The 24887-nt window shown below is 46.2% G+C and overlaps 1 long non-coding RNA gene across 1 annotated transcript in view; it reads right to left on the bottom strand.

Annotated features, from left to right (window-relative positions):
- LOC144157852 (uncharacterized) overlaps positions 1-24887 on the bottom strand; it is a 45780-nt gene that overhangs the window by 5508 nt on the left and 15385 nt on the right. Inside the window, exon 2 of the long non-coding RNA XR_013319892.1 lies at positions 10143-10238. This is a non-coding gene — a long non-coding RNA (uncharacterized LOC144157852). The remainder of the gene's footprint in view (positions 1-10142; positions 10239-24887) is intronic.

The raw sequence follows: 24887 nt of genomic DNA, 5'->3' as shown, positions 1-24887 counted from the left end.
GGGAAAGTTAACCAACGCTTCCTAGATGTATAACTGTAGCTGGGGCACGTGCAACGAACGTATTTTATAGCATTCCCACGTCAAACTTGAAGCCAAAGGTATGGAGATATGTTTTCGTAATTATACCTAGTTTTCCCTAATTGGTAATTTAGAACACCACTTTTAAAGCCATAAAAATTCTTTCTTCCTAGATGCTCTCTGAAATCTTGGCGTGTGCTGTATGAAAATTTTCAACATTCAAAGTAGAAAGAAGACAGAAGCTAAGCAGTGACGGTTAGTTCAGCTTTGCATGCCGTAATGATACCGTCCTCCCTTCATGATGTCTGACAAGAATTTTTCCTTTGTTGTACCAAGCAAGAGCAATTTCTTTTCGCTTGCCTGTGCTGTGTCTTTAGCCTTCAACAGAAGTGTTCAGATTGACATGGTTTATCATTAATAAAAAATGAGGGGCTTGGCAACCCTTAACATTTTCGCCATCATACATGTCGTCGCAGAATTATTGTATTGCAAAAATAGCAAGTATTTTTTCAATCTTTGAACCCAAACGAGGCGCCGCGGCGACGTCACTGTCTCGGAGGTGGGTGACCTACAGTTGAGCAGACTTGATTTTTTTCCCCGAGCACATCTTTTTTATCTTGTGTACACGATTCCATTCCAAAATTACCATTCTGTCTGGTCATTCGACTTAGTTGATGTCTTTTTATGACCCATATTTTTTAAGTTCTTGACTGTGTATCAGCGGGCTGAAGTCACAGTTTTAAAATTTTGTTTCTGCGACATGTTTGTGCAAGTGTCTCAGCAGCGGGTCGCCCTTGTCGGTCAATATCTGAACGCTGCACACAAGAACACTTACTGTGGGCTCCAGCCTTCAAAAGATTCGCTATATTTCAGCTACTAGGATGACTTTACAGACCATTGGATTTTTTGTGTCAAAACTGCGGAGAATGGAACAGTGCCACTGTATTCAAATAGAGTCACTTTGTATTTGTGTGTTGCCTTCGAGGTGCCCTAACGGGCTTCCCTATGATACAAACAAAGGCTTACAAACTTCAAAAAATCCTCATCTGTCGTGGTGGTTGCTCTGTCTTCTCAAAGAGAGGGACCGGGGAGAGCCGTTGGTTGGTTTAACATAACGCAAAGTTATTCGACGAGAAAAACACCAAATCACACACTTGCAAACGAAACATCAAGAAATCAGACATTATTCCTTTAAATAAACATCATGAATAAATTTTAAAGTCTCAGCTACAGCTGCTACAAAGTTTTATGCAAAGAAACTACTTATCTCCTATGACTATGCCTTACCATCGAGCTAGCCCATCCCGGCCAGCAGCGCTGACGTGGCGTAGACGCGACGTCGCCCCGAAGCTATCATAGGCGTAGTTGACCGATGTCGTTGTGTGGCCGCCGTTGCCGCATGCTGTCGTTGCGTAGGCTGCGTTGACGCCGCACATCCCGGCTAGTGTGGTCTGTGGCTACACCTGTGGTAGCCTACTCAGGAATAGCGGCCACTAGTCTGGGGACTGTCGCTGCTTCAGTACGAGACATCCTGAAGGATCCGGTAGCATAGCTGAGCGGGGACCATCAGAGCATAGGCTAACGGCTGGAGATACTGTTGGCCTTGCGACTCGGAGGTTGGCATCGATGCGATTTCGGCCCACTCCAGCCCAGGATTGCATGGCGTTGTCGAGGCATGGACACGCCCCCCTGGCTCACTCTTCGCAGACCATCCACGTTTCGTTTGGCCTGCTCTTGCCGCCTTGCTCGCCCTCTCACAACCCGCTTATTCTGGGCTTAACCGTTTCTGCCGGAAGTCGTGGCATGCTCCGATAGTCTTCATTTGCTTCACCTGCACTTGTCATTGTCCTATTCGCCACTGGATCACACTTCTTCGCCGCGGCGTTCTCAAATGGGCCCACGTATGGGCTGCATATTTAAATTCCCATTTCGCCTTCTTTGTTTTCCTCCCTCTTATTGCACACGTCCTCCCCATCACCTTCGGCGATATCACCTTGAATGATGACATCGTTACTGGTTTGTTTTAGATGATTGCAATCAACACATCTTACTACATCATCCGTCATGGCATTCACTCTAAACCACAGCTACTGGCAGGTGGTAAAGAGCCCTACAAGCCAAATAATGTGTTAAACTTTGAAAGAACAGTCCAAAACTTCTAATGTGATTTAAGGAAGGGAGAACGGCAAATGGAAACGGCGAGGAGTAAACCATGTGTAGAGAGCTTGGTTCCCTACCCGGCGCGTGGGCAGGGGTTTTCAGGTGATAAATGAGAGGCCAGGTGAAAATGGGAAGGGGGCGGGGACGCATGCGCACTCTAGTTTATGTTTTAACCACTACAGTTGCTAGTGTTTGTTTGGGTCGTTCAGTAACGTGGAATAGATTTTGCTACTTTCGGTGAATATAATGGGAAGGCCAATGCCCTAAGAGGACCTCGACGATGAGCGGCTCATTGTCTGATTAGCTCAGATCAGCGAGCATGGTTATCTCCGATGAATATTAACGTCAACGTCAAAGCACATGTTTAATTGTTGTTTCCACACCACAGACGTCGCCGTTGGCGCTACTCGCTATCACTGTGAGAAGTAGGCTTTCGTGAAGGCCACTCCCAACCACAGTCTTTAAACCATGGTAGGGTGGGATTGAGGCAGTCGGCACGCAAAATGATGGTGGAGTAGAACATACTTATACACATTCGAGATGCATAAATTATCTCTGTAATCTTTTGGATCGGAACATTGCTGACGCTAGGCGGGACAAGGACGAAAAATTACACACACACGTGAAGTGGACCGTGTGTGTGTAATTGCTCTTTACGTGTGCGCTTCACGTCTATGTGTAATTTGTCGTCCCTTTCCCGCCTAGCGCCAGCAATGTTCCGAGTGAGAAACCAACAAGCCCAATTTCAAGCTCTGGTTAATCTTTTGGATAGTGGCATTCCAACACACGAAATACCGAAGCCCCCTCGTGGCTATGGTCGTTAAGAGCGGAAGCAAGACAGGGTTTCTAATATCCTAGCCTGTCCTAGACACCTGCATTACCGTAAATGTTGCCAGTGACGTTGCGATTACATGGGAGCCACTGAACTACATTATTATTGCATGTTAAGACAGCCTATTGAAACGTTTCTCAAATTTTTACCTCAAGTTGCTGTAAAAAACCGCAATGAAGGGCTGCACACGTACTTTCCAGGCCACGTTCGACTAGCCATCGATTTCGATTAGGCACTTTCGAGTAGCCATCGACTTGGTTGCATCGTAAACAGGGAATCGAATTGCGGTTTACCGACATGGTAGGGCCACCCTATCTGCCTGAGCAGCAGCCTCCTCACAAGGCTGCCGTTTCACATACTGGCGCGGCACCCTCGGAGCCAACTGCGTTCTTCATTTGCAGCCATTCTTACAGCGCACAGCGCTGTGACCCCGTCTAGGTACCTGCATGCGGTTACATAGAGCTCTCTATTGTTGTTCCGGGCAACCCCTGAAATTTGTCTCAATGTTCCGGGTATGAGGAAAGGCTTACTTTACAGCTGGCCTGGAAACAGCTCGCCATAGCTGTCACTGCACCGACGCACGGACCAAAAACATTTATACACATATAGTTGTGTGACGTGAAGACTGCGCGAGAAATGACGCATGATCATTTTGGTCACCTGTTGCTCCCCATGTCACAATGTTTAAAATACGTAATGCGCCTACTCCGATTGCAACTGGTCAGAGATGACCAAGTTTGACATTTCCTGATCATGAACTATCACCGTTAGTTTCCTATTGGCATGCTTCGCTGTGCCTAATTTACAATTTTCAAGTTACCCGCAGGCGTACCTTTTTTTAAATAAATTCCTTGCATACATACAGTGTTTGGCCCCGTAGCCTTGGTGACTAGTTTGCGCTCAATTCCCGAAATATGCCTACTAAGAACAGAAAATATCATTGTACGAGGCAACTAAATAACCGTTATAAAAGCATTTTGCAGGAATAATGTAGGATAAACAGGAGACTAAGTTACAACCTCAGGGGAAACAAAAATAATAACAATGTGAGCATTCCTGGCAGAAAAGTTTCAAGCATTGTATAAATTTTTGGTTATTCTTCCCTCTATGTGGCAGTGCGTTCCACATTATAGCGCCCTTGAACTCAACGAGTATAATAAAATTTCGAAAAATGTTAACACCGACGGAATATCGTTGAGACGAAATCAAGAGATGAGCATTGCAGAACGCCCGTCGTAAGGCTGACACGGGGCTAATTAATTATCGCATACTGCTTCAGCTCCGAGAAATTATTTAGAGGATACGAACTTTTTAGAGGATACGAACTTCTCCCCACAAAACCAGAACTATAGATACAATCTACTGCAACAATATTGTATGATTAGCGGTGTAAAACGCGTTTTTTTTAGAAATAAAACAGCGGCATTGTTATTTTTATGTACGGCTGTATCAGTCGATCGGGTAAGTCTAAAACTGGAGATTTTGTGGCTTTCTGAGGCCGGAACCAGCGCTGAATGAGACAAATATCATTATAATTGCCCAAAATGCATTCATGCGTGTACAATTTATTTTCTCAAACGAAGTGTGAAATGCGTTCTGAACAGATATTCATCTGTAGTTCTGGGGGCAGAAGGATCTCCATTGTAAATTTGTATTACCTTTGATAGTTTAAGGGCACCATGATATTTACATTTACCAAAAGATGAATAACTACATCCTGCAGTTCAACAGCTAATATATCTCTATTGTCTTTAAATAACCTTAGGGGAATTCCTTATAGTCCCGGGGCCTTACGTACGGAGAGCGTTTTTACTAACTTTAAAATTTTCAATAACCTATCCTAAAATATCCTAAGTGTGTAATGTATCGCTAAGCTATCACTAAGCGGTTGTATTGGTAATGAGTGTTCACAGACGGGAACAAACTGAGCTGGTAGTGACGGCTATATGTCACAGACGTAGTCACGGGAAGCATCTACCGTAGCTTGATCGAAGAGTTTGGTCAATACAGCCTGATTCTTTAGAACAAACTACGCCATTACGAACTACGAACTACGAACAGCCCTTGCAAACTAGGCTACTAATATTGCGCATATTTTGTGCATGTTTCCGTGGGTATGCTGTACCAACGAGGGGTAATATTGTTTTTTTTTTGCAGACGATATACTGGTGTATTCGTGAAGCAGTAAAATCGGCTCCTCTAATAGGACTTAGGCCAGTCTTCCTTGCATTTGTGGTACCGTTTGTCATTTTTCTTCAAAGTAAATAAATATTCAATGGTCATTCCAGGACAGATTGGCTTCAGCATGGTGATCTCATCTGGCGAGTGCTTTTAATGAAGTGCCCAATAACGCGAGAAAGGCTGAGAGGTGCTCATTACTTATACAGGATACACATAAAGTTATCCAAAAACAAGAGTAAAAGATTGTGGCCCACCCCAAGCTACTAATTGCTCTCATACGAGCAGCTCTGTTGTTCACCTCAATACCGCTCACCAAAAGTAACCCGCATGAGTCTTTGGTGGTTGAACTTCTTGCTGCAAGGGCACAACTGGCAACACCTCCACTCATTTCCCAGTTTCCTAACGTATTGTGAAAGAATCGCCGGTGCAGTATCATTCGCACGCAAGTATTTCGCAAACATTTGCACAGCGTGACAATTTCCAGAAAAAAGAGCCCTTTTCCACATCAGCGTAGCTGCTTATGGGTAAGACAACATAAACCTTTGTGTCTGGGGGCAAAAACAGCCAGCGCCATGCGTGTAAAAGCCGCCATTGCTCCCTAGTTTCTAATTATCCATCAGCAGGTTTTGACAGATGGCATTGCGAAAACATTACAGATAATCAGAACCGCTACACAGATGGCGGATACCACATACCGCGCACCGCAGGCACACCGATAATGGATTAAGTTGCGTCTGAACAATGACTGTTGCTAATCCCCAGTCAGCAGATTTTGACAGATGTCGGCGTTACCGACGCTGTGCAGCAATGCATTCAGGCGCGTTTTCAAAGCATTCACCGGTTCGTATGGAGTCTTTGCTACACTGTTGCAAGAACCTATTTTTGTAGTCCCTTGAGGAACGCGCTGCGACGGGAAGACCACGAAAGATTAGGAGGAGAGCGCGTACAAGAATCAACAGCGGAAGCAGCGGCGGAAATGTGGGGAGCCACGTCGCGGAGGAGCGAAAACGAGCGACGCCGGAGATCTGGCTGGAGGGGCCACCGTAGGTGGCGGTCAAGGCAGGACGACCCGTCTCGGGAAGCAGGCAACGCGGCGAAAAACACAAGGGCCTTGCCGCCAAACTCGAAAACTCCCAAGGAACAGGCGGAAAATAAATTGGAGAGTTGCCGGTAGACGGTGTGGTCGGTGTCCCATTTGTCTTGCGCTTTAGGCTTCGGCAAGTACACGACGTGGCGGCTCTTACCAACATTTTTTGCTGAAGTAAACATCGCGCAGTGCCGTACGGCGAAATTTCAATTGTGTTTAGCATGCTAACTCTCAGTGTTTTATGCATGCGCGACTAACCGAAATTTCGCAATACACAATGGCATTGAATATTTTTGGTCTTTCGGGGTGTTTTAACGTGCTTGAGGATAATTCCACCCCGAGTAAACGTGGGAAATTTGGTTTGCCTACGATGAACTACGTACGTTACTTGGTTTGCCTGCATCCTTGAAGTTTGGGCTTTTCGAATCGAATATTGTGGAGCTACTTTATTGAACACCAAGTCGTCCTTGACTAATGACAATACTGGTGAGGGTAAAGGGGTTGCTGACCTCACAGATATCAGGTATTTATTAGTCATTCACCTCTCACAACCCTGCTCCTTGCATCAGGAATACGCTGCTCGCCTCACACTTTTGTGGAAGTGACTCACGAGTTGTGCGTGTTTGCTTCTGTTTCCTTATTACTGCGACCTTCCATGCATATATATTTTTTGCCGGAATTCAGAATTATATTCCAGTATTCTTTGTTTTAGATATAGTGTTTGTTTCTGATAATTTAGGGAGTTTCTTTCGTTCCTGTTGATGCGTTTTATTTATGCTTTACCGATCTCCCTGCGCTAGATTTTCTCTCTCCTTTTCTTGCCTTTTCAGGCTTGTGTGTCTGCCCGTCTGTCTGGTGGAATATGCGGCAGCTTTGTTGGTTCCTATTGAACCACTAATGTTCCATCTATTGCTGAAAGGTTCGCTTTTTCCGTAGCTTTAGTATTGTTGTGATTCAGTTCGTTAGTTAGTGAGCGCAACGCATTATTAAAACGACAGATTATATAGTGCGGAGGGATGTAAGGCTGGGGGAGGAGGAAGGTGAAAATGCTCATAATGGGCGCTGTCCTAACGTTGTGGTCCTACTGCAGAGTGCAAAAACTTAGTCAAATAGTGTTCCCAAGTATACATGGTTCTCACTGGAGAAACTCGGGGTGAAATAGAAATTGAATACGCAACGAAGCGATCTAGCAACTTATCGAGTGGTTTTAAACGTCCGGTTTGCTAGTCCTTCAAGCGAAGCATTGCTTCTTCGATTCACTAAAGCTTTAGCGTTCCGGTTCCCCCATGGATTCCAGAATGGCCGGTATCGTTGCGTTATATGTACACGATGGCGTACTGAGGGAGAACACTACTCATTTTTATAACAACATCCTCGGATATTGTGGCGGCATAGATAGCCTTTTGATTTTGCGTGTTGTTGCTTTTATGTCGTCGTGGACTTCAGCATGTGTAATGTGCTGGTATTTGCGGTAGAGCTTTCTGAAAACAACTACCGCGAAGGTCAGAAGAGCTGAAGTCATCGGAGGTCAGTCGCGTCAAAAACTTCGCAGCTGTCTTTGTGTATTCGTGTTCTGTTTTTCATTATAAAACTGGCTGGTAGTTGAACACGTTCTTTTTGTACACTAAGAAAAAATGGCAGTAGAGGTAGTTCTGCGAAAACTGCGTTTAGTTGAGAGAAATATGCTTTGGACCTGCTTGAAGAATTGAGAGGTGTCTTTGGGCACTTTAGGTGGCTGAGGCGTTTGTTTTTTTCAGCTACCGGCCAGATGATCCCTTCATGGCTAACGCTAGCAAGAAACGGCACCGGGTTGTAGTTAAATGGCCTAACGAGTGAAGTGGTTTTTCCACGTCCGAGCACTAAACCCACAGGCACCAGCCGTACGTAGCATTCAATGAGATAGGAGCAAAAAATGTTTAGCGGAATTTCAACGAGCTTATTAAGCTATATTTGAAGGTACAATTGAAATACCTACTAGCAATTTGGCGCTTGTGAAACTACATTTTTGCAGGTAGTTTCCCATGTCCATCGGGCAACTTTTGCGTAGAGAGAATGCACAGAGCAGAGAGCGCCGCCAGTAGTTCCACATGTATAAATTTGAGCACTTTCTCAAAGCATACACCAGCATTCCTTTCCTTTTACCCTGTCAATTTACCACCGACGACTCATCTTATTCTCGGGGAAAATATTTGGTAATATTGGTTATCTTGCGCACAAATCATAATTTGTTCAATTCAAATTTAATCAAGAATTATACTTTTCACGATGGCTAGACATTTTGCGCTGATGTGAATTATTACACGATAATGCTTACCCTTCTTGTAGGGGTACACAATATGGCTTTGTACGTCACGCCACCCCATGGATACAACCAAAAAGGATTCTTGACAGTGCTCAAAAAACCATTCTAGAGACCACTTCTAATACCCTCCCCAAACCTAGAACATGGTGGAATGAGGAGTGCAAGCGTGCACGTTCCGAACTGAATAAAGCATGGGCACTCCTACGCCGCTATCTCCCGGCAGACAACCTGCTCAAGTTTAAGCGGGCAAAAGGCAAAGGAAAGCGGACACGGGCATAGCAAAAACAAAATTTGGACAAGGTTTATATCGTCTATAATCTCTTACACAGACTCTCGCAAAGTATGGACTAGAACAAAGAAACTGAATGGCTACAAGACCAACCCTACTCCCCTTGTAAGTAGTGTGGGTAACACAAGAAAAGACCAAGCAGACGCTCTCGGCAAACACTTTGAGCACACAAACATTTTTACAGCACAAGACAGCAGCTGAGCGCCTGCCCCTTTGTGTGAACCAACGCTCAAATGAAGGATACAATGCCCCATTTACGATGCCCGAACTAATTACTGCACTGCCCACATGTGGTAAGTCAGCCCTTGGAGCTGACAGAATCAGCTATGAGATGATCAGGCACTTACACATCGACACACTTTACACAACACTCTCTCTAACAAAATATGGCAGAAAGGCCGCTTTCCAAGAGCATGGAAAGAGGCAATCGTTGTGCCTCTTCTCAAAGAGGGGAAAGAACCATGCTTTGCTGCTAGTTACAGGCCTATTGCACTGACCAGCTGTTTGTGTGCGCTCCTGGAAGAAATGATAAACGGCGACTTTTTTACTTTCTGGAGTTTTATGGTGTTCTAGACAAACATCAGGCAGGGTTTAGGCCTGGGAGATCAACTACAGACCACCTGGTTGCGTTTGAATAGTACGTTAAAGACGCGTTTGTCCCTAAACACCACTGCGTCTCTGTATTCTTTGATATAGAGAAAGCCTACGATAGAACGTTGCGATATGGTATTCTATTAGACTTCCAGTCGTTTGGCCTTAGTAGCAATATACTCAATGTTCTTCAAGACTATTTGTCTGATCGCACATTTCGTGTCCGTGTGGGGACTACACTGTCTAGAACATTTGTTCAAGAAAATGGCGTACCCCAGGGAGGAGTGCTGAGCTGTGCACTGTTCATTGTTAAAATGAGTTCTCTTAAAACGGTGCTGCCTCTTTTTCGTACTCTGCTACATTGATGATAGCCAAGTTAGCTTTAAATCCTGTAATCTGTGGATATGTGAACGTCAAATCCAATTAAGTGTCAACAGGCTGGTTACATGGGCTGAAAAAAATGGTTTTAAGTTTAACGCTGATAAAAGGGCTGTTGCTGTCTTTTCTAGGATACGCGGTGTCCAACCTCTTCCTTGTATCACGCTAGGAGGTAAGCCCATACCAGTGAAAAAGGAACACAGGTTTCTAGGTATTTAGCCCGACCACAAGCTCACATTCATACCACACATTAAATTACTAAAAGTAAAATGCCTGAAAACAATGAACATTTTAAAGGTACTACCTCATCAGTCCTGGGGAACGGATACAAAATGTCTGCTGGCACTTCTTAATAGTGTTGTTAGGTCAAGAATAGACTACGCTTGCATTGTATCCCAGTCTGCAACCAAAACCGCACACAAAATGTTGAACCCAGTATACAACTTGGGGCTTCGCTTGGCCACAGAGGCATATTGAACAAGTTCTATTCCACCCCTTCATGTCGAATAAAATCAGTGGTCTCTAAGGTACCAGCGCGCCTACACTGCTCTGATGTATGCCGCAAAGATGAGTTCTCTGAAGGAACACCCTCTGAATACCATAATGAAAAATAACACAACTGATCATCTGTTTGAAAACCGACCATCTATAGCTCCACCTTTTCCGCGGGCAGTGTCACACCTCGTCAGCGAGTTCCACGTTCCTCTTACTGATGTCCACTGTACCTAAATGTATGATTTGGTCGCTCCGTGGGGCACTTTACCAATTCAGTGTGACATGTATTTTAGTGAAATACAAAAGAAAAATCTACCAAACTTTGTCATCACTCAGGATGTTCTGTTCCTCCGTGACAAATACAAGGCAGCTGAATTTTAGACAGATGCCTCAAAAACTATCACAGCCGTATCCTGTGCTGCAAATGGCCCTCTACTTAATATGTTCAAAACAATGAACAGGAACACAAGTATATTCACCGCAGAGGCGCACGGTATTCTGCTAGCTTTGAACCACATTCTTCAAAACAACATTAAGAAGTCAGTTATATACACAGACTCTCTCACTGTCGTATCAAATCTTTCATCTCAGAAGATCAGTAGAAACCTTACTTTTAATTGTGTTTTTGAGCTCTCTACTCCGCGTATGGCCTGAAACTAGTTTTTACAGTCTTCTGGGTTCCTGGCCACTCCAGCATTGCTGGAAATAAAGCTGCCGACCGTAGTGCTGCAGCTGCCGCCCTTTGAAGCAGCATAGACATAAACAACTTCTCATATCAAGACCTGAAGCCGTTTGTAAAAAGGAAGCTGCGGGACCTCTGGCAGCAAAAATGAGACAGAGAAGTAGAGAATAAACAACAGGTCGTTAAACCCAAAATAGAAAATCCCCCTGCTGAAAAACATGAGAGATTTGTAGAGGTAGCATTATGCAGATTGAGGATTGGCCACACACACATCAAACACTATACCTTTTAACAGTCGCACAAAAGCCACACTGTCATCGGTGTGGGGGGCAGCTCTCCGCTCTTCAAATGCTTATTGAACGCGAGATGTGCAACATAGAGAGAAAACGTCACTTTCATGAAATATACACTCATTGCATACCCTTGCATCCTTCATTATTTTTATCAGATAGTGCCATGTTTTCTTACAGAAGAGTCTTTACTTACCTTGCCGATGTTGTCTTCTTAAAGTACATATCATACTCTCCATGATCTAACTTGGCCTCATGTTCCGTCACAAAACAATGGCGGTATCGTGGGGTTTTTAACTCCTTGCATGCCAACATTTCTTACTTTTAATTATACCTATACACCAACTTCCATTGTTTAATTTTAATGTTGTAGATTTTTTACAGCTTCTCTTTAAATATCGCCTCATAGCATACCACCATTGTCATAACGCTCTTCGCCCTGGTCCGGCTTGCACCATAAAATCCTAAATGCTCATCATTCCTAATGCCTACATTGCAGCGCTCAGCGGTAGTAAAGTGCAATCGCTTTGTTGCGACGACGTTACCGACACCAATTCCAACACAAAACGCTGCGAGCCAGAAATATCTTTCGGCGAAAGTGCGCGCAGCGCCTCAATGATTCATGACAGTGAGAGTATCAGTGCATTATGGCGTCAGACGTCCATCCAAATCGTATTCCTAAATCAAGAGTTCCCTGGAGAGTTGATTCCACGGTGCCTTAATTATAAAGGGGAGTAGCCACATATTACTGAAGCTAAAGGCAGTCGTTCCATTAACTAGTGCTGTGCGTACGAGTGGGTATTGCCAGCAGCAATTACCACGGCAAGCGGCTCCTGCGACGAATGCAACAGCGAGTGATGCTCACCGCGGTAAGACCCGCACATCGCGCAAGAAGCGCGAGTTCGCTCGCAGCTCATGAGTGGTGAGCGGGGCTTGCCGCGAGTGGAACTCCTACTCGCGATTGTTCATTGGGACTCACGCGAGTGGAACTCGCACTCGCGAGCGGTGAGCGGGGCTCGCCGCGAGTGCAACTCGCACTCGCGAGTGGTGAGTGGGGCTCACCGCGAGTGCAACTCGCACTCGCGAGTTGTGAGTGGGGTTCACCGCGAGTGGCTTTCGCACTCGCGAGGGCTGAGCGTGGCTCGCCGCGAGTGGAACTCGCACTCGCGAGTGGTGAACGGGGCTCACCGTGAGTTGCGCTCGCACTCACTCGCACTAGCACTCACCAGGCCAAAACGACACTGAGGCTCACTCACCATTCACTCGTGATTGGTGAGGGGGGGGGGGGGTGTGAGTACACTCATGAGTGATCCTGCCGGCCTATGGCCACATTTATTAAATTCCTCGTAGCCAATCGCGCCAATCGGCTATCTAAAAATAATATCTTCCTACGAACAAACCCAAGTTCCTCGCCGCCGCATGGACACGTGCAGCACTCAAGGAAGCGTACCTGAAATCTGCGAACAATCACTTCCTCAATAGCGCACTTTGCTATTTTCATTTATAATTTAGTTGGGTTTGCGGGAGTGCCAAGTCCCCTTTATACCATTCAAATAACTTCACTCGTCCTGCCTGGGAGACTATTTATAAATACCAGAAATTGCTCCATTTTACTGCGGCGCGTTCGGTCCTGCGCAAGACTGTGCGCAATACCGGCCTCAACAGGGTGAATGGGTCAGGCCGGGAAGTCTGAGTTTGGTTCTTGGGTGATTGTACAACTGTTTTAGGAACTGAGTAAGTTAAATAATGGTGGGATATTTAAGCTGAAGCGCGATGGTGCAGTGGAATTATACCACCTTTCTAGATAAGTGGTGCACTCCGACCTCAATTTCCCAGCCACTGGCCCCTGCGGTGGTGGAACGGCGGCTCGGGGAAAGCCTATCGCGTTCTTTATTGCAGCTGAACGACGAAGATTCGCGATTCATTTGTGTCCACTTCTTGTAAAAGGTGATGGCGCATATTTGTGGTACGATGGCGGCGCTAGGTTAACAATGGTCATTGGGACGTATGAACACGTCTTCGATGGTTTAGCGGACGCCAATACTTTCGCAATTTGTGCTGGCTATGAGGTCGGCCGGGGGTTGCGAATACCCACCAAATACTTGAAGCATTTCAATGTGACTAACTGGATTGGAAACGGGGCAAAATCACGGTACAAAAAACGACGATACACAGCGCTGTTTCTCACGTTGTTTTGCGCTGTTTTGAACTCACTTAGTATGCACTAACTAGCCCAAACCACCATTCTAACGCAGTTAAAATGTGACGGAGGATGGATTTTTCGGAAAGCAGAATAAACCCCCTTAACAGCAGGAATTGCCGCAAACATTAGCGGACCACCTGTGACGTTGTTCCGCACACATAACCTTGTGGATGGAAGTCGAATTACCGAGAGGGGACGGTGAAGTGATTTGTAAACATGGCGGGACTGCTTGTGGAGATGGTAGTCTGGAGTCCCAGACCAGGATTCGACCACACTGGGTGCGTTCACACGACTTTCTTAGTAGAAAAACTAATTTTACGGTGCTCTTCTATTCTCTGAATCCTGCTTGCCGATTTTATATGACGTTTCGTATGATTCTTACTCGTCTAGCCTCAGTTTGAATGCGCATACTGCGGCTCGCCAATCCTAGGCCAGCCGCCGGCGGATCGTCGCAATTTATTCGCTCAGTTAAAACTGAGCCGTGACAAGAATTTTGCCCGGAAGAATTGGCTTTATTTCGCTAGTTTGTAAAATGTCCAAGCCAATGTATCTCTACGCTAGCGCACATGCAATACCTATATTGACTTACGACACTTCGCTGAGTTCGCTTCACGGGAGCTGTCAGCTGCATTTGTCGACACAACTGGTACGCTAGTAGTAAATCACAGGCCAATAAAAAGTGGAAGAAGATTCAGTGAAGTTCATGTAGGTAATAAGCCAAAAAAGCAAACCATACTCTCTTTGTAAAGTGTAAATCCACGGCACGGGAAACAAGTTTCCGCAGGGTGAGCTAGCACCAAGGTCAGCGGCAAGATCATACATTTGCGATCTCTTTTTTCCGGCTCGAAGAACGCAGTTTCTAGTGATTACATATTTGTGGGGATTGGACGGACGCAAAAAAAATTTCTTTAAGCTGCTTACGTCAAAACTCTTTGTGAAAACATGCTTGCGCGACGAAGGAATGCCCAGCTCTTGCTTGGATAATTGCCGCTTATATCAAATGGAAAACATTAATAGTTGCTTTGTTTTGTGGCGGTATGCGGTGTTTCTTGGAATGTTTTGCGACAAACTGTTAGAAGAGACATAGACATTACCATTCACACAATGCGGTTCTTGCCTTTTCGAGATAATACTGGAGTGCCCTATGATATATTTTGTGTGATGGGATTTCTTAGCTTTTAGAAGTGCCACATGACTTACCGGAATGCGGAACCGCCGCCGAACGAAGCCCGTTTTTTTGGCAGCAGGCTGCGTTTGTGCAGAGCATTTATGCGGTGGAAGGTGACCCACCAGAGCGGCTGGAACTGTTGGACGCACGTGCCTGCTTGCTGAAGTTTTGACGGCTGCCTTATTGTAGCTGCTGTGGTGTTATCCTTCTTGTAATACGGTCAACTTTCGTATTGCATATTAACCGCAAGTTTTTCTTGCCGAACAGAAAAAAATGTGGCATGAACGTATGCTCTGGAGCACTACATGCTCTGGACCATAGCAGGAGGTTCGAATCTCCGGTTGAATGTTTTTTTTTTTTGGCATTTGATTTTTTTTGTGTGTGGGTAATGTTTTCTCTACTGCAGTCACCATTTTGCGGCAATCATCAGTGCGTTATGAGTGAGTTTAGAGACTGCGTGCAGGCAGCCACTGACGCGCTGGCGAGTTTTTGTTGGCGTAGTGTTGACATATCACCGGCCGCTTGCAGGCACAGTGCTGGATCCGCCGACTGCCGGCCTCTTGCGAACGCGCCTCTCACGACAGCGAGGAGCAAGGCAAGCTCCCATGTTGAGGCACGGCCGGACTGGAGGAGCGGCGAGCGCGCTGCGCGCCCGCTGCTCCTCCAGCCCGGCCGTGGTTGAGGGAGAAGCGCCTCGGAGTTGAGCGTCTCCGATGGTGCGGAGGGCGTGTAGCCACTGAGAGCGCCTCTGCTAGTGAATTTTACGATTTTAAGCGCGGCTGGCAGCCTTATCTAATCTATCATACAGCCGACAACGACGTCAAACAAGCGATAACGTTGGACGCGAAGCATATTTCTGCGGGGAACCGAAACCAAAACTCGTTTGAACAACTCACCAAAACTAAACGGCAACTACTTTCCGATACATGTTCTTGTTACCAATACTAGTAAGATTTATTCTAAAACAATAACAATGAGATGCAATCAATTGCGTATACATCATGTTTAAACTCTTTAGCATCGTCCAAGGCGTGTTTCCGTCTTCAAAACGCTGTAACGCCAAAACTTCCGGTGACGTCACACAAAAATAAAAAACAAAAAACAAATACGCAGAAGCCGTCTATGCATTAAGTAGTAATAAGGATAATCATAAAAAGTAAACATATTACTGCGCGTGTAAGCATTTGCATCGAAACGTTGCACGCATTAACGAAAGTGGGGCGGATGCGCCATGAGCGCCTACTAGTGGTAGAAAGCACCCGTAAAAAAAAAAGAAACAATGGCGTCTTCTAATGTGTGCGATTTGTCCACGAAGTTTGTGTAGGAACTGTTACGAATGTAGTGCATAATAAGGCTATAAAGTTATTCTAGTTCACTATACTAAAGTCGTCTGCGCCGTGTGTGTCTTGCCAAGTCGTCATTTGTACGTGAGGAAGTCGTGGTGGGCTGTTTTTACTCGTAGCGTCGTCACCTATCTCCTGCCGAGAACGTCCTGGCTTCATTTGTTGCTGTTGTGTTGTGTGTCTGTGTAAAATCTCCCTGATGTTATTTGAGTGGCTTTGTTCTACGACAGCAGTGGTGACAAGCTACAAGGGTACTTTTTCTGGCTGTGAACATGGGCTCACCCGACGTTAAACGTGAGGCCTACGTAGCTGGTGTTACAACTCGCATTCTAGTTCACTACTGACAACGGAAGGTATCCTTTACGGAGTGGTTTCGCAGGTTGCTCTGGGTGGTAGTACAATCGTATCAACGATGCGTTTTTATCCTGTACACAATCGTCTGAGACTGCGTATCTTACAAACAAAGCAGTATGAATGAGCGCGAATATTGTTCAGGTAATCAAATGCGCTGGCGTTATATAGAGTGTTTCATGACTGCTATGGACTATGGTTGTTCGTAAGCATAAGTAGTTATGTCGGCTGTACAGATACACTGCACTGCACATCGTGTGTGTGTGTGTGTGTGTGTGTGTCTGTGTGTGTGTGTGTGTGTGTGTGTGTGTGTGTGTGCGCGCGCGTACGCATATTACAGAGGTGGTGCCACATGTTGGCATCGACGGATAATATGGCGGCACCTGGTGCTTCTGCGGGCCACTACATCTTTCCCTCCCGGGGAACAAGCAATCATTAGACTAGACAGTCCTGTCTGCACAAATCACCAATACGGTCACCGTTTGTGTGCAGAAATCACCAATACAGTCACTGTCTGTATGAGCCCTGACAGCTGTCGAATCACTGCACGTAATCTTGGAAGTGCACTGGAGGTATGCGATTTCTCCTGGGCCAGTCAGGTGGTGGCCCTGGCATTGAGTCCGTTTCCCTCTACTGGTACACTGCACTCCTCAGTGCCAGAGCCTGGAGCCAGACTTTGTGGCTGCGAACCTTGCGGCTGTGGTGGGCTCGGTGGCACATGTGGTGGTACAGCGCGTGAAGACTCAAGTTGATCTGCGGATGAACTCGCAGATTTTGTTTGTGGCGGACCCCCAGGTGCAGTGATCCAAGTCTTCGATGGTGCAGCTCTACTTTGGTAGTCCGTCAACGGGGGCATGTTGTACGTGCAAGAGTTGTCCTTAGTTTCTTGCCCTGGTGATGCCTCTTTTGGTACCGCTGATAGCTGTGAAGCGTTCCAAGTTCGACCGTCTTCCAGATAGAAGGACCAGCGGCCAATTTTTTTGAGCATCTTTAATAGTGGTCCATAACTTGGAGCCAGGAACTGGTTCAGGAACTGGTTTCTTCACTCGTATGTAGGGGCCAACTTGGAACTTGGGGACTCTTGCAGCTCGCTGTTGTTCAGCGTATGCCTTACTTTTTCGTTCATACTCTGCGACTGTTTTTCCGAGCGGACTCATCTCCCGTGAAGGATTTGTGCTGAAGTCAGCTGTCAGCTGACCAATGACGTCCAAAGAAGTTCTCATGTGTCGGCCATGTAGAAGAACGGCCGGGGAGAGACCGGTGGTGCTGCGAGGGGTGGCTCTGTATACTCCCAAGTACTCAGTCACAGTTTCCTTCACTGGACGCTGCTCTAGCAGAGCCAGCTGAATGTACGACTTCAGTACAGGATCAAATCTCAATCAGACCACTTGCCTGTGGGTTGTACACGGCAGAAAAGATGTGGTTGATTCCACGGTCTTCAAGGAAGGACTCAAATTCCCTTTATGTGAAGTCGAGCGTGAACAGACACTATTTCAGTAGGGTAACCCTCACGTACGAAGAGTGCTAGAAGCAACTTCGTCACCGTGTGAGTGGTAACGTCAGTGCAAAAAGCCACTTCTGGCCATTTTGAAAAATAATCAACTACTGAAATGGCAAATCGGTAGTCTCCAGGTTCACGCTGAAAAGGAGCAACAACGTCAATAGCTATCTTGTCCCAAGGTTTGTCAGGAAGAGGAATTGGCTGAAGTGGTGTGGGTGAGATCTTGGCACTTTTTTCCGCGTGCTGACAAATGGAACTGCGGATAGCTGTTTCATCATGTTTGCCTAACTCTGGCCATCATACTTCTCTCGTAGGCATTGTTTGGTTTTCACGATACGAGGGTGGGATTTGTGAGCCAGCTGGACAAAAGTCGCTGTGAGTTTGACAGGAACAACGATGCGCTTAGTACGGAAGAGCATGCCATCAACTGCTGTCAACTCCTTTCGGACTTCATTGTATGGAGTCAGCTTAGGTGCCAGATTCTTGCGGGGCGGCCATGATGTCTGCACGTAACGGGAAACTTCTCGGAGAGTGTTATCCTCCACTTTCGCTTGGCTCAGTTCATCTTGATGTACATACGTCACCAGAGACTATTTCTTCAGACTCGCGGCGTGGTTTCGTGGTGGGCGGTGACAACTTGTTTGAGTGCTGTGGATACATTTTGGGGCCTTGTGTCAACGTTTTACTTGGTTTGTGTCAATGTTTGGCCATAGTAAGGCAGTGTAATTCTGTGCCCACAATCTGGAGACCAAAAGCTTGTACGGCATCAATACCCAGAAGTGATGTTCCACCTTGGGTAATGTGGAAGGTCACTACAGCTGTTTCCGATTTGTGAACAGTGAGGGCGGGGAACTGTCCACGCACAGGAATTTTTCGACGTGAAAAATCCAGTAATGTTGGTTGCGATTTCTTCAGCTCAACTTGGTCTCTGAATAGGTTTTGAAAGCTTTGTTCTCCCATTATCGATACAGCTGAGCCAGTGTCCACTAAAAATTTTATGATGCGCTGGGGTGATGCCAGAGAAACAGGTTGAACCCCGACATAAAAGTAGACACCCGTACGCTTAATTATCAGTGTGAACAGTAAGAATGTTCATGACACTCTCAGCGTCTTCCTCTGGAACAATTTCGGCGACTCAGGCCCGTCACCAAAGCTGTAATTATCGATGTATTATTAAGGGTATTTACTAATTAACAGTGAGCGGTAGCGGTATGGTAAAAATGCACACAGGCTGCCTTCACGCCCGCGACGCAAACTTCGACAGTACTGTTGAAAGTGACCTCGAGGGGGCCACACGTGAAGCAGGTTCAACCGCGGGCTACGGAGGTAGACAGTTGTCAGTTTTGTGCGCTGCAATTTCCACACGCGGCTGTGTTTCCGGAGTACGGAATGATGGCGCCACTACATAGGACACTACAGTAGTATTCTTTACAAGTTATGAAAAAGGAACCAAAGACATTGCTGGATTTGGACCCCGTTATTGCAGAAATCTGAAAGTATGTGGCCCCGCGGCATTACTTCACGTGTTTTTGATAAATTGATTTAAAAATCCACATACACGCAGTGTTTTATTATGCCTGCTACGCTGCTGGTTCGTTGTTCCCGTTGCTAATGAAGGTGGCATCAAAGGGGCCGACTGAGGGTGTACTGATCTCAAATTGCCGTTATTTTGTTGGCAGTGTTGGATTCTGTCCGAAGTGTCGTCAGCTATTAAAGTAATTATGGAATTGTGCAGTGAATTTTTGAGGAATGAACCCAGCAATTTATCTTTCCTTTATTTTTCTTCAGAGTTTGTAGAATGACCTTCGTGAGCAATAAAAATGTGCTTTTGAAATTGTGCTTCATAGTGATGGCTGGAGTTTCATGATTACATTTTGGTGCTTGTGCAGTTTAACAGTAGAGTATGAATTTTTCCAAAGGAGTTTACAAAGTGTATTGGCAAACAGTCAGGTGTCCAGCGTCCCCTTACAACGATAGAGCCATTATTCTACCGAGTGGGACAATTTTTTTCGGAGACTTCCCATAAATCTTTAGTTTGTTTAGATTCAACACCTCTTCCATGCACTTGGAAGTTATTATTGTTCTAGCAACTATGACGAGTTGGAGGGGCTTCAGAGTGCTGTGTCACTGATTTTCAAGCATGCACAGTTGCATCTGATTATGCAGCTGCGTTAAGAATAGAAAATGATGCGGCATATCAGAATAGTTCAGGACCTTAGCGCTTCATGTTGCTGCATTTCAAGAATATTCTGGCTGTACAGCTGCAGTAAGAATAGGAACCAGTTGCCCAGCAGGTTGCAATGGTTTGATGTCAGTCCTTCGAGGTGCTAATGTTGCTCCTTTGCAGAGGTGGGCTGTTGCTTCTGACTAGAAGGCTACGGCAGTGCGCTGGAATGGATTCATGTGAGGCCCTCGGGCTGTAAAGCCGCTTCTTCTCAAGCACACCTCTTGTTTACAGCCATGAAGCCGCGGTGAGAGAACATGCCAGGCCTTGAGACTGTGAAGTTAGTGCTTCTCATGAACACAACGGTGTAATTTTTGTATAGGACCCACACCTCCACCATGACCTTTGCCAGCTCTCCCAGTATTGGCATTTTCAATGTGCGTGCACAGCCTGGACAGCTTTCATGGTGCGGAAAACACTACTCGAACACTGCGCCATGAAATAATTTTCTTTATGTTGTGGGACGGCTTATGAAGATACGGCATCACTTTCACCTTGTTTTCATCGGGCCTCTGCACTTTCGTTTTGCCTTTTAAACTTGATACGGAGGCAGTCTGCAACCGCCTTAAGCACTGGTGTCAGGAAACCCTCTGCAGAAAACCCTACGAGTCTGGCGGTCAATGTGTTCCTGGATTACGTGGACACAACTTTTCTGCAGTGCACTGCAGAAACGTAATGTGGCTTTGCCTCATCAGCGATGGCTCAGAGGTACTGCACTCGCCTCATATGGGGGAAGTACTGGGTTCGAATCTGCGCACCGCCGGGCCCACTGGTTTCTTTAATGGGCGCAGGTGTCCCTGGTAGAGTGCGGACCTTTGAAAGGATAACTCACGCCTGGAAAGCTGCCTTTACCCTTGCGAGGGGCTTCCGACCTTTGTCAATCTGGTGGGGCCCCGGCCTTCTACAACACCGCATTGCCAAAGGGAGGAAGAGTCTGGCGGCATGTCCTACCACAGGCGGTTACTGAGTAGAGTGTGCAGCGTAGCTGTGGAAGTCACCATGTGCATTCGTGTGCCTTGGTGGTGCCGGGCACCTATTGAGAAAATAGGTACAAGCCTGGTGCTCGGCCCTTGTTACCACTAGAAGATGCTCCTGGCGTGTGACTACACTTGAAAAGTTGACCCAGCTTGTACAGGAAATCGCCTCTATGCAATGAGGTGGCTGGAAAGTGCAATTTTTTTTTTTGGTTTGTGTCCCCACACGATTGATCAAATCAATATAAGAAAAAGAGACTGCTAGCACACATCTTCACCTCAAAAATTGCAATTAATGAGACAAAAAGTCTACGCAAATTGTAGCGAAAACTGGAAAGCGGCAATAAAGTACATAAGTAGTTTACTGAAACACTGGCACTGTCGCCAGTTACTGAAATTTTAGAAATCGGAGCTGAGCTGGTGGTAGATAGTGGCATTGGAGCTGTAGAGAATAAGTGAAAAAAGTTTTGTCAATGGCACCTGCATGATTTCAGTGACACAGGTTTTGGGAATTACATTCTCAGATGTAGGCTATAATTTATATTTTAAGCACCTGCAATGCAGCCTACTAGGGAATGGTGCTATGAGATGCCCCATACCCTACACTGTACCAACAAAGTGACGTGACTCTGGTCTCTGAACCACTGTTAGATGGTACGGACAATAAACAAAACCGTTCGCAAATGACAGTCAACAGGTGCAGTTTAATTTTAACGCTCTCTTTATCTACTTTTGCTGCTAACCTTCCAATTTTGACACATACGCGTTCTGGGGAAATATAAATTTCGAGAAATGTGAGCACGGCCCCTGCAAAAATGGTCCCAAATCAGATGCTGCAGTATTATTCCAATATTATTCCTCCGATTATCTCACAGTTTGTTAGCTGGCTGAGAAAGAAATCGTGCAATGTACTTTCCGCCCTTGCATTTCAGAAATACAATACCCAGAACTACAACTTTTTCGGAGGCTGTGTTTTTGTTAGTGAACTTGACTGAAAATAGTTACTACAGGTGCAGGATGCGCTCTTTATCAAGCGTAGATAAGGTGACGGGGATTTCGAGAAAGCCCTTGCTTATATCGTTCCGTACAGGCGGAACGCCAAACAGCGTTAACGGCTCACAACTCGCAGTGAAGGCAGTCTGTGTGCATTTTTACCATACCGCTACCGCTCACTGTTAATTAGTAAATACCCTTAATAATTACATCGATAATTACAGCTTCGGCGACGGGCCTCGGGGCAAGCAACCGCACTGAAATGGTCCATGTAAAAAGCTTGGCATACTGCTGAAAAACAATGCGATCACAACCATCAAAACCATTGTCACTCGAGAATGTAAACACAAGCAGCGCGCCATCGCCTCCTGTACGATGATCGCGCTCGCCCGCTGTTTATTATTATTATTATTTTTTATATCTGCTACAGACACACAACACACCAGCAACAAATGAAGCCAGGACGTTCTCGGCAGGAGATAGGTGACGACGCTCCGAGTAAAAACAGCCCACCACGACTTCCTCACGTACAAATGACGACTTGGCAAGACACACACAGCGCAGACGACTTTAGAGCCTTATGATGCACTACATTCGTAACAGTTGCTACACAAACTTCGTGGACAATTCGCACACATCAAAAGACGCCATTGTTTCGTTTTTTTTTTACGGGTGCTTTCTACCACTAGTAGGCGCTCGTGGCGCATCCGCCCCACTTTCGTTAATGCGTGAAACGTTTCGATGCAAATGCTTACACGCGCAGCAATATTTTTACTTTTTATGATTATCCTTATTACTACTTAATGCATAGACGGCTTCTGCGTATTTGTTTTTTGTTTTTTATTTTTGTGTGACGTCACCGGAAGTTTTGGCGTTACAGCGTTTTGGAGACGGAAACACGCTCGTCCAAGCACATCGCGTGACGTTTCCTATGAAGCGAACTTGTCTTGCAATACAATTGAACGCTGTTTAGCGTTCTAAAGTTCATGCATACGCTATTGCGCTTTTGCCAATGCTATTTTTTCTTTAGGAAAAACTTCAGTGATATTGGCCTGAAGTGAAATCGTGAGAATGTAGTTTTGTGGTTTATTTTTGAGTTCTTTCTGTTTCGGTTCCGCTGTGCAATAATTCTATGGTTTCTGACGCTTTCTTGGATCGCGCATTCGTTGTACTTCAGAAATCACCATGACCCGCTATTCACATGTTGTTGACTGCAGAAGTGGGTCGGATAAGCCTCTTTGCACCGCTTCAAGCTAACAAGTATCGTTTTGTACTACGTCCACTTCGGCCGAGCCGAGGTGGACGTAGTGGCTGAACTCCGGTGCTCCTGTTCATCGGCTATAACGAACTGCGGGACGTCACTCTAGGATTTACTGATCTCACGTAGATGTCTTTTTTTCGCATTGTCCGCCACGGCGTCGGCCAATTGGCCAATTAAACAGTCTAGGCCAATAAAAAACAGGTTTGTACCCCTAGATTTGGGCCCACACAGTAGATTCCATTCGCTTGGTGCTTCATCATATTAGGCTACGAGAACATGCAAGGATTTTTACAAATAACAAGTATGTATGTCGAGGCCCACCCCCGTCATATTGGACATTTCTGTTTACTTGTTGGATTGGGGTACTTCTAGCTGCTAAGCTGAGCATTGCTTGAAGGACGTTTGTGCAGCAGGCTTTACCTTAGCCCCAGCAAACATCCTTTTTTTTTAATCGCGAGAGATTACCCTACAGCATAACATGCAGTTTTAAAGGTACAATATTGCAGCAGTTTCGCGCGCAAATCTAAGAAGTGACCGGCACTGGGGTTCCCAATATCCAACGCTTAAGATCGGGGGGTCTCCCAAGATGGAGCCCTCTGCCTCGGAGGTGTTACATTTGGGCGTTTCTGAGGCCTGAGCAAGTCCACAACAGGAGTTCAACGTCAGCTTCTGGCCCAGGAGTCACACGTAAGGGGCAGGTGTCCGAAAACGGAGCGTGCTGTCGGGCAGGCCAAGCGTGGGTAACTGCTAGGGATAACTCCATCCCAACTCGAACCCTCCTTAGCAAGACCTACTCCCAATGAGCGAGCCCACTGGGGAGGTCAGTTCCACGCGGTGGAACTAAAGCACGCGTGGCGCGGCGGAGGTTCTCTTTTGCACCATAAGTTCTTCTACCGTAGATAATGGAACAAGAGGTAGACGCCATGGTAGGTCTCTTCGGTGGCAGCGCGATCTTCCGCAGCGTGGGGAGGAAGCAGGTCCCGGGGAACCCACAACACGCGGACAGCGCACGGGTAGGTGTCCATAATCACGTGAATGCATGCAGCCAGGCTTGTACACCATGCAACGCGAGATAAATCCCGACCCGCTGCAGTTGAGTGCCTGAAAATGTGCAGCTTCACCTCACTAGTCACTGCCGATTCAAGCGCCTACAGATCATCCCGAATGGCGGTGCGTTCTGCTCGCCGGCTAGGAAGAGCACGGAGGGTCTCGTACACGCAGCTTTGGTTTAAGACACGGTAAGGCGGACACGTCAGGGCCATGGTGACGATGAAGTCATATGCTCCGGTGTGCACGAAAGCCTGGACAACCGGTTGCGTCCCAGGCGCCCTGTCAGGGACACGAAGGACGGTGTCCCGGGGCTGATGCAGGCCAGAGGTACGGACATGGAGCCTTATCAGAGGTTTGTTTGTTACCCGCCGCAAATATCTGATGAGCAGCTACTACATTTCTTTTGGCAGTATTATCGAACGGAACGTTGTCGTCGTGCTGAAGACCGGTCTGCTATTTCACCCGGCGGAATGATTTTACTTTTTACGGTAAAAAATTCAGTTGGTGTCATTGT

Source organism: Haemaphysalis longicornis, unplaced genomic scaffold (assembly GCF_048455015.1).
Source record: "Haemaphysalis longicornis isolate Haplotype H1 unplaced genomic scaffold, Haemaphysalis longicornis Haplotype H1 scaffold_10, whole genome shotgun sequence".
Taxonomy (NCBI): domain Eukaryota; kingdom Metazoa; phylum Arthropoda; class Arachnida; order Ixodida; family Ixodidae; genus Haemaphysalis; species Haemaphysalis longicornis.
Note: the sequence above shows the minus strand (reverse complement) of the source record. Positions and strands in the feature narration are given on the sequence as shown.